This window comes from Lepus europaeus, chromosome 4 (genome assembly GCF_033115175.1).
Source record: "Lepus europaeus isolate LE1 chromosome 4, mLepTim1.pri, whole genome shotgun sequence".
In the NCBI taxonomy this organism is placed as follows: Eukaryota; Metazoa; Chordata; class Mammalia; order Lagomorpha; family Leporidae; genus Lepus; species Lepus europaeus.
Window position 1 is genome coordinate 117,004,812 of NC_084830.1, and position 11,306 is coordinate 117,016,117.

General features: G+C 40.3%; 1 pseudogene; it reads right to left on the bottom strand.

Moving 5' to 3' along the window:
- Positions 1-305: 305 nt before the first annotated feature.
- On the bottom strand, positions 306-1,268 carry LOC133758760 (ribosome biogenesis protein BRX1 homolog; annotated as a pseudogene).
- Positions 1,269-11,306: the final 10,038 nt, after the last annotated feature.

An 11,306-nucleotide genomic window follows, 5' to 3' on the forward strand; every position in this document is an offset into this window, starting at 1 on the left:
AATTTAGAGAGGTAAAAGTATTTTAAAACTTTCATCTCACCACCAAGGAGAGAGGATATCATAGGAGAAACCCTAACAGATCTCCAGGTAAAAATGATAGTAAGAGAAGTTCTGGTTCTCGGGATAAAAAAATTTTTTTTAATTAGCTCTAGTGCAATTTTATTTAGAAAAAGAACATTGTTAAGATTTTAAATGTTTCTTAAGTATCATACTACATAGACTGTACACAGACCTAGAAAATAAAAGTATTACACACTGAGTACAGAATAAATACACAGTAACTAAAAATCTAGTTATCCACTGATTCATTCTTCATTCCTTCTGTTCACCTCCCATTCCATTTTTCTTTGCCTCTTGTAAATCTTTACCTTGTTTTCTTTGAAATCAACTTTAGGTTCTGGTTTTACCTGCTGTATTTCTATTGATTTCACCTCCGCTGGAGTAACAAAAATATCTGCAGTGGGATCATGGGGGAAGAGTAGTATTTTGCTCTTTCTTTTTCATTTTCTACTCATCCTTTACTTGCTGTTTCTCTGTGTGTTATGCAGCTGTGATGGATCTTACACTACACCGATGCATGGCTGTTTGACTAGCAGTGAGGATTTTGGTCCTCCAAAACTCCCCTGGAAAAATTTCTACGAGATTTTAACAAAAATGAGGTCCTATTTCTAAAAGAGCAGCACGTTCCACGACCTGAAAATTCTCTAACCACATCCTACCATCCAAAATGGAGAAAGTAAACACATGGTCCATAATGGTTGACTTTGAGATGATACCATAGTGTACTAAAGATCGAAATCAAGAGTTAACAAAGCATAATGTGGTAATTCACCAAAAGCAAAATCAGAGGACAAAAGTTTCAAACAGTTTCCAGTCATCTTTAGTTCAGCTAGGGTATGAACATTTTGAACAACGAATTTAGCAGATGACGCATGAGGTGAATTTGGTGGCCATAAATATAGAGATCCTGTTTTTTCTTAGCTTCAAAATAGATGCCTGTATTGCAGTTTTTCATTTCACAGACCTCATCAATCACAAATAATTTATCTTTATGGTTTTATTATCCGCTTTAGCATGAGGCATCAGCATTCTCAAGCCCTCAATTAAATGTCTTGTCCTGAAATTTTCTTCAGGAAGGAATCAGTTCCTTGTTTTCCCATTTGCCCTTGCAAACAGGACCAGGAATATGGTTTCTCTTCTTCATCCACCTCTTCTGTCATGAAGCACCATTTTGCAGGTGGTCCAGCATCTTTTTCCTTTTTTTTTTTTTTTTTTTTTTTTTTTTTTAGCTTCTTCGCCTGAAACATCAAGATTCCACACCACTTCCTCCTGGTTGGCTAGGACAAAAATTCTTTTTTTAAGATTTATTTATTTATTTAAAAGTCAGAGTTACACAAAGAGAGAAGAAGAGGCAGGGAGAGAGAGGTCTTCCATCCGCTGGTTCACTCCCCAACTGGCAGCAACAGCCAGAGCTGAGCCGATCCAAAACCAGGAACCAGGAGCTTCTTCCGGGTCTTCCCACGTGGGTGCAGGGGCCCAAGGACCTGGGCCATCTTCTACTGCTTTCCCAGGCCACACCAGAGAGCTGGATCAGAAGTGGACCAGCAAGGACTTGAACCAGCGCCCATATAGGATGCCAGCACTGCAGGCAGCGGCTTTTACCTGCTACACCAGTGCTGGCCCTTAGGATAAAAATTCTTAAATGGGAATTGTTTTCAACAGATTTAAATTGTAACCTCCTTTCATGGCCCACAGAGCCTGGTAGAGTCTCGATTGTGGCTACCACTCTGGATTCTTCTGAGCCAGCATGCTCTCCATTTGCTCCATCTCCACCTACTTGGCCTACCAGGTTGTGGGGTGAACACAATAGATTCTTTCCTGGCTTGGTCTCATACTTTCTCTTTCCTCTATCTGAAACCACCTTTACACATTCACAGAGTGACCCTTTACTGCATTTCTCTGCTTTAGAGTCAACTTCACTATTTTGGAGTACTCTCTATATCTACCACATCCTTTCTAGAATAATTACAGGTTTTTTTTCTTGTTTACTTTCTATTTCTTTCACCAATGTAAATTCGTGAAAATCCTTCATTAGTATGGGGAACTAGTCTTTTTCAATTTGAGCAAAAGGTTCAGGGAAAACGAAATTAAAAGATGTTTATTTGGTGCAAAAAAAGGTTGAAATTCCTACGTATGAGGAGTCTTCAAAAAGTTCTTGCAAAATATATATTGTTTTTAGACTTATTTATCCATTTGAAATTCAGAGTTAAGAGAGAAAGAGAGGAAAAGACAGAAAGAGAGAAAGAGAGTTCTTCCAGCCACTGGTTCACCCCTTGAAGTGGCTACAATAGTCAGGGCTCAGTCAGGCCAAAGGCAAAAGCCAGGAGCTTCATGGGTCTCCCACACGGCTGGTAGGGGCCCAAACACTTCAGCCATCTTCTGCTGCTTTTTTCCCAGGTCATTAGCAGGGAGCTGAATTGGATGTGAAGCAACTGGGACATGAACAGTATACATATGAAATGTCAGTATTAGAGGAAGCAGTTTTACCCACTATGCCAGAATGCCAGCCTCAGAAAACACATGTTTTTAAAAATCTATGCAGGATTTCTAATTTTTGCATAATAATAAAAAAGTTAATAAACATGTTACTTCTATTTTTCTGCAGAATTTTGAAATAGCCAATATTAAAAGAACTCCTAAGAAATAAGAGACATGAAATAAACATATTTGAATAAATGATAGTCATTCAAAAGCAGGAAAAGAATGAAGGTATTTAACCAACCCTGAATTTCTGATTCTTGTGAATGAGGAGACAATTATAAAAATGGAACCGGGTCATGCCAATTACAGTACCTCTCGTGATGCAGCATCCCATATCAGAATGCCAATTCAAGTCCCAGCTGTTCTGCTTCTGATTCTGCTACGTATTAACATGCATGGGAAAGCAGTGGAGGATGCCACAGGTGAGTGTACCTGCTTCTCATGCAGGAGACCCAGATGGAGTTCCAGGCTCCTGGCTTTGGCCTGGTTCAGACCTAGCTGTTGTAGTCATTTGGGGAGCAAAGTAGCAGATGAAGTTCTTTCTCTGTCTCTCTCTCTCTCTCTCTCTCTCTCTCTCTCTGCCACTCTGATTTCCAAATAAACAAACCTTTTTTTAAAAGTTCTCTTTGTAGGGCCGGCACTGTGGCATAGTAGGCTAAGCCTTTTTCTGTGGCACCAGAATCCTATATAGGCATCAATTCATGTCCCAGCTGCTCCTCTTCCAATCCAGCTCTCTGCTTATGGTCTGGGAAATCAGTGGAAGATGGCCCAAGTGCTTGGGCTCCTGCACCCACATGGGAAACCCAGAAGAAGTTCCTGCATCCTGGCTTGACATCTGTCCACTCCAGCTGTCGTGAACACTTGGGGAGTAAATCTGCAGATGGAAGGCCTTCCTCTCTGACTTTCCTTCTCTCTGTATATATTCCTCTAAACTAAATAAATAAAAATATTTTTTTGACAGGCAGAGTGGACAGTGAGAGAGAGAGAGAAAGGTCTTCCTTTGCCATTGGTTCACCCTCCAATGACCGCCATGGCTGGCACAGAGCGCTGATCCGAAGGCAGGAGCCAGGTGCTTCTCCTGGTCTCCCATGGGGTGCAGGGCCCAAGCACTTGGGCCATCCTCCACTGCACTCCCAGGCCACAGCAGAGAGCTGACCTGGGGGGCAACCAGGACAGAATCTGGCGCCCCAACCAGAACTAGAACCCGGTGTGCTGGCGCAGCAAGGCGGAGGATTAGCCTAGTGAGCCGTGGCGCCGGCCAAATAAATAAAAATGGCGGAGGAGGAGGAGGAGGAGAAACAAGTTCTATTTGTGAACTGAGCATTCCTTATCCTCACTTCAAAGGACTCAATCTCATTTACTATAGGAATAATAAGGTCACCACAGATAAAGACAACAAAGTGATAATCTGCAGTTTCAGGGGAATGACAAGAATCATTTGAGGTTTAAAGAAAGAATATGAATAAGGCAATAAGAAGTCACTGTGAGGTGTCAGGATCATCCACCATAAGAGAATCATTCCCCAAGTGCTTACAGGTGCCAAATACTGCAGGTATTACAGAATGACTTCAATGGCCAACTCCAATAGATTCGCATTTCTATTAACCTTCCTTAGGTCTTCATATGGTTCAAGCTAAGTAAGAATGTTTTAAACTGAACACAAAGGGAAGGGAAAAGCCTATTTATCTAGCGTGTTTGCATAAAAAAGAAAAAAGGATATAATATCAGCCATCTTCATGCTCCTTTCATCTATTTTTCCATCATCAATTTCAAAAATTAGGCATGCCATGCTTTGGGATAGATGTAGTTTATAGTCGGCCTGATGTTATGATTTTTCTAGAAATATCTTTTTCATGCCTGGAGGAACTAAAAGACTTGAGTAGAATCTTCAAGTTTTGTCTTGATGTTGTGATATAATACCATTTCCAAAAGATCCCTTGTCTGCCTAGAGCTCAGCAAGTTCAAAGGATCCCCCAACTTCTATTCACTTGAGAAGAATCAGTGTCTCGCGAGTGCCTCTCCTCCAAGGACAACAGAAAAGGAGTAGGGGAAATTCTTCATCCTAAAATACAGAAGAAACTAGAGGCAAGAATTATTGCCCAAACCATCTCATCTAATTTGTAGAGATTTAAGAAACAAGCATAATACACGAGAAATTTATTCAGGTCACTTCCGGTTAACTAGCACAAACTTGTTTTTAATTCACTGCCATATCTTCAATGTTACCTTCAAAAGCTGGATCCAATGAGACAAGGAAGCCTAGGATAACCTCCTCTATCCATCATAGCGCTAGATGTCCTAACAGTGGCAATTAGGCTGGAGAAAGAAATGAAAAGCATGCAAATTGGATAGGAAGAAATTAAATTGTCCCTGTTTGCAGACAAGGCAATCTTATAAATAGAAAATCTTAAAGACTCCATCAAAAACTTGTCAGAGCTAAGAAACAAATTCAGAAACATTTCAGGATATAAAAATGAACACAGAAAAATCAGCATCACTTCAACACAGTAACAATAAACTACTTTAAAAAAGAAATCAATAAAACAATACTATTTATGTTTCCAAAAGATAAGATACTTAGGAATGAACTGAACCAAGGAGATGAAGACCTGTATGCTAAAATCTATAAAACACTGATGGAGTAAATGGAAGAAGATGCAAATAAATGTAAAGATATTCCTTGTTTACATATTGGAAGAATAAATATTGTTAAAATGTTCAAAACTACCTAAAGTGATCAACAGATTCAATGCAATCCATATCAAAATTCTAAGGGCATTTTTCGTAGAAATACGAAAAATATCCTGAATTTCATAGGGAATCACAAAACACACTGAATTGTCAAAGTAAAACGAATAAAGCTGCAGGTATCACACTACATGACTTCAAAACAGAATACAAAGATACAAACAGCAGCAAGCTACTGGCCTAAAAAGAGACCTACCAACCAACGGAATAGAATACTTATACCATAAATAAATCCATGCATTTACAGTCAACTGATTTTGGAGAAGGCGTGGAGAATACACAGTGAGGAAAGAAGAATCTCCTCAATTAACGCTGTTAAGACAATTAATACCCACATGCATAAGAATGAAAATAGACCCTTATCTCACAAGATAAACAAAAATTAAGTCTACATGGATAAGAGACATAAATGTAACAATTGAAACTGTAAAACTGCTAAGGTAAAATCTTCATAACACTTGTCTGAGCAATGAATTTTTCAAAATAAACCCAAAGACACAGGCAAAAAAAACAAGCAAAAATAATCACATGAGATTATGTTAAATAAAAAAGCATTTACACAGCCAAGAAAACAATCAAGAGAGTGAAGAGACAACCTGCAGACTGGGAAAAAATATTTTCAAACATACATGTGATAAGCAGCTAATTCCTAAGTACATAAACTTAAACAACTGAAAAGTAAGGAAACAAACAGCTCAGCTTAAAAATGGGCAGTTTCTGAACAGACATTTCTCAAAAGAAGACATACAAGTAGTCAAAACTCATAAGAAAAATTCACAAAATCACTCACCATCAGGGAAATGCAAGTCAAAACCACAATGAGATACCTTTCATACCTAATAGAATGGTTACTATAAAAAAAAAGATGAAAGTATTGGCAATGATGGCGGGGGGGGGGGGGGGAGGGGGAGAAATCCTTGTACACTGTTGGTGAGAATATAAATTAGTAATGCCATGATAGAAAAGATTAGAAGTTCCTCAAAAAATCAAAATAGAATGAATATATAACCCAGAAATTCCACTACTGCATATGTACCCAAAGGCAGTGAAATCAGTATATCAAAGAGATGCCTGGAACCTGCACCATGGCACAATAGGTTAATCCTCCGTCTGTGGTACCAGCATCCCATATGGCGCCGGTTCTAGTCCCAGCTGCTCCACTTCCAATCTAGCTCTCTGCTATGGCCTGGGAAAGCAGTACAAGATGGCCCAAGTCCTTGGGCCCCTGCACCAATGTGGGAGACTAGGAAGAATCGTCAAGCTGCTGGCTGAGGATCAGTGCAGCTCCAGCCGTTGCAGTCATTTGGGAAGGGAACCAACGAAAGGAAGACCTTTCTCTCTGTCTCTCCCTCTCACTGTCTGTAACTCTACCTCTCAAATAAAATAAATAAAAGCTTTAAAAAAAAAAAAAAGAGAGAGATGCCTGTGCTCTTATGTTCACTGAAGCATTTCTGTAGTAGCCAAGATGTGGTATCAACCTAAGTATTCATCAACACAGAATGCATAAAGAAAATGTGGTATACATACTCAATGAAATACTACTCGGTCTTTAAAAAGAAAGAAATCCTTACTACTTGCAATAACATGGGCAAACCCAGAGGGCATTATTTTAAGTGAAATAAGCCAGGTACAAAGAGACAAATACTGCATGATCTCTTATGTATGGAGTTTTAAAAATCTGAATCTATAGAAGTAAAGTGCTGGTTCTGAGAGACTAGGACAGAGGGGGGAGATTAAGAAGACACTAGTCAAATGGTGCAAAATTTCACATAGGAGAAATAAGCTCAAGACTTCTATTGTATAAGATGGTGTGTAGAGTCAACAATATATTATGTATGTGAAAATTGCTGAGTGTCAATTTTAAGTGATACCACACAAATAAAGTACATGTGGTAATATATACATCTGGTTAGCTCAATTTAGCTATTCTACAATGTAAATATGCAAATATTTCAAAACAATATGTTGTACAAAATAATTATATACAATTATTTTCCATACAAAGTATGATTAATTATTTTTTCTGTATCACGCCATTCTGCACAACTAAGAAAACCATCAATGGAGTGCAAAGGAAATGAAGAAAATATTTGCAAACCATGCATCTGCTAAGGGGCTAATTTCCAAAATATGTAATGAATTTCTATAAGACAATAACTAATAAATGCATACATACACACATAAAGAGTCTGATTTTTTAAATGGGCAAAGGGCTTGAATAAACATTTCTCCAAAGGAGACATACTAATGGCCAACATGTACATACAAAGCTGCTTAACATCACTAATCATCAGGGAAACCAAATGAAGACTACAATAGCCAACTCAAACCCATTAAGATACTATTATCAAGAGAAAGCAGGATTGCAGGTGTTGGCAGGTTTGTGGGGAAACAGGAGCCTTGCATCCTGTTGGGGGCGGGGGGAGACTAAATGGTGCAGGCACTATAAATCCATGTGGGTGTCACTCGAGAAATTAAATCCACAACAATCATATGACTTGACAATCCAACTCTGCGGTGTACATCCAGGGAGGCCAAAATCAGGACATAGAGATCTCTGCCATCCCACCACCAGTGCAGCCTTGTTCCAAATAGCCAAGCCATAGGAACAATCCAAAGGTCCAGCCACAGATGGATGGATAAAGAAATTCTGGCATATTCACAAGCATAATATTGTTCAGGACTAAAAGGAAGAAGCTCCTACCACTTGCAAACACATGGGTGAACCCAGAAGACATTGTAAGAAGTGAAATAAATCACAGGACAATTACTGCATGAATCCTCTGATGTGACCCATCTAAAATAGTCACACAAAACAGGGAACCAAAGGATACTGGCGGCTGGGACTGAGGTGGGAAGACAAGGAACACATTGTTTTTCAATGGGGGTAGGGTACAGTTATGCAAGGTCAGCAGGTTCCGGAGAGCTTCTGTGAAAATGGTGTATACAGGGAACAAAACATTGCATGGGTAAAGCCCTGTTAGATGCAAAACTAAGATCAGTATTCTTACCACAAAGACACTCCTGGATGTGATGGGCCGCTTAAAGTAAAGAACAGAAACTCAGTCTTAACTACTACTCATGAATCACTCGGTCAGTTCCTCCATGAGTTCTGTCTGCAGGAGCACTGGGTCGAGCTAACCACCACTGGGCTCAGACCAGGAGGGGAAATTGCGCCAAGCCGGGCTCCTCATGCAGACTCGGCCATCAGTTGTAGGGTTTACCAACCCTGTCTTCCACCATGTCTAGGACATGGACGTTGCCTCACAGCCTGAGCCTTGCGAACCAGGAAGGAGATTCGAAGATTACGATCCAGGTAGTAGGGAACCTGTCAGTACTAAACATCGCAACACAAACCCAGGCCCTGGAGCCAAAGAGAGGGAACCTCCCGAGGCAATGAAAGTTTCGCTGTAAGGCATTTAGGAAACAGGAGACCCTGGTTCATACCTGGCTGCTGAGGGGAGAGGAAAGCCGTGGGACCACGGGCATCACCTGAGAGGCAGGAGTGTGGCTCGCGCCACGCTGGCGGCGCAGGAGGAAACCAAATTCTGCACATTCTCTGGCTCAGGACAGGGACTTCGAGGACGCTCTACAACGTGAGCCAGGGGACCTCCTGGGAAAACCCAGGCCACTGAAGGTCCCGGGAGCCTGGGCATCAGGAGTCTGCGCCAGGCAAGGTACTGAAGGGCGCGCCAGCGCAGGAGGGGCCGAGGCACCGCGACCCTGACACGCGAGAAAACGAGGAGGAACCGGAAACAGACGCTGAGAAGGAGGAGCCAGTGCGGTAGCAGCGGGAACTCGGGGTTCCGGAAGCCAAACGCCAGGCCTATTTGCAGCGGGAGAAAACCGAGGCCTCTTGAGCATGGCGCCAGCGAGAACTACGGTGGCCCAGGGAGGAAGCCCGTGTCGCCCACCCGCACACCCGCAATGTAGGCGCTCACGCATGACGTCATGACTAATTTTCTTATATCAGGAGAGAAAATAAACTACAGAAGAAATTTGTCATAGTACTGGGCGTGGGAGCTCACATAGTCTGGCTTTAGGGTGAAGCAGTGTTTACGGGGAGTTAGAAAGTGCTTGTAGTCATGCTGACTTAGCATCAGAGCTCTGTCTTCCAGAAGGGAACGGGAACCATCGCTTTGCAGGTAGGTCTTATACTCTGCTGGTTACAATCACTCAACTGCAAAGAGAAATTCAAGAATTAGTAGCCACAGTAATCATCATTCTTCCCTTTTTGATGATGAGGGCGTGTTCCCAAGGCCACACTGGTAGTAAATAGCAATGCCTTCACTCAATGCATTTGTGTGGGACTAACCCTGAGCCAGTATTTCAAGGAGGATTAAGGGCTTGTGACATCAGATAACTTATGGAATATTGAGAATTCTACAGGAGAGACAGAAGGGACTCAGAAGGAGGGATTTCAGTGATTCAACTCAATTTTAATAAATAAAAAAATCCCAATTAAAACTAGACTCTAGAGTGTTTGCTCAAGAGCCTCCATATGCATTTGGAGAAGAAATACTAATGAATTTCAGCAACTACCTCCAAACTAATTTTTTAATTATTAGAGAGTGATATTACAATAAAAATTGACATTACCAACAGAAAAAAACCAAGAGATTTATACATTAAAAATAAATGTTAGCTTTATTTTTTCAAAATAAAGAGAGAGGCTATTATTATAGGAACCTTTCCCTCTCCACACTGTATATCTCTATGTTTAAATTTTTGTCCTTGAGTATGCATTGTTTTTACATTTGTTGGAAAACAGGATCGTTTTTAATCATCGCAAAAAAAATCCAAAAGATCAGCAAAATATTCAGAATGCGAAAGTCATTTTAAAAACAAAATGATTTTTAAAATTTAAAATATAGAAGTAAAGACATTTATACCAAGGAAAAAGAATGAGTGTTTTAATTGCCACTACTCTTTCATTTAAAAAAAAAAAAAAAAGTAAGGTGCAGTGTGAAGGACATTTCTTACTACTTGGAGGAAGAGGATTCAAAAAGAACAAAGCAGCTCATTGACAGGTGTATCTGTGGACATGTTATTAGAAGAGGAAAAAAGAATTCAGAATCATAGCATTTGTTTTATCTGTTGTACTTCCTTCTTCATGGAGGCACAGTAAATTTGCAAGCCAGCTACTAAAGAAAAGTGGCCAGGTAAAATAGAGAGAGGGAGCAGGAGCCAGCTAGTCCCCCTAGGAACTCAGTCAATTAAATGCAGCCTGGAAGGGATCTAATCTAATATCAAAGATGCTGTCAGGGGATCAGTTCCCTAGAGTTTAGGGTTAATGATGTAGAGGATGGCAGTCTGGCCAAGAGCAGAGAAAAAGAAACCTCACCAAGATCAGGTGTAACTAGGAAAGATGAAAATAAAATAGAATAAGCATTTCCCCGAATAATGGAGAACCTTGGGCAAAACCTTCTGCAGACATGTCACATTACACTTTCCTAACAGCAGTGAAGGCATTGTGTTCCTCTAACGTGTGGCAAGTTTTACTGTACATCAAAGTTTGTGCCTAAAATCATAATCAGTATTGAAGACTAAACTCCCCAGATATCATTCAAAAGTCATGGGGTTTTAATCCAGTAGACCCAAAAGTGAGTTCATCTCCCAACCAGGGTACAACTGGACACATCACATCAAACACGTGCAGAAGAGCACATCAAGGTCACTGTTAAAATTGTACTTGGAAACCTGGATGTGGGTTAATTACCAGACTATTGTCCCTTTGGGTAAAATCAGTGACCAGTACAAATGGAAAGAAGGCAATGCTTTTGCTGGCTGCACACAACAAATCCCCCCCAGGAAAAGACTGTGAATTTGTGGAAAAGAATCTCCTACTACTTCACAAATGAAGTGACAGATAAAGTGAGAAAGAAACAAATACTATCATCCATCAAATAAATACCAGCTCACATTTAATATATTACCCTCAAAAATTACTAAAGTTCATGAACAACTTTCCTTTTTATTTTCATAAGTCTCATTTCCAGTGTTATAGTAGATGATAT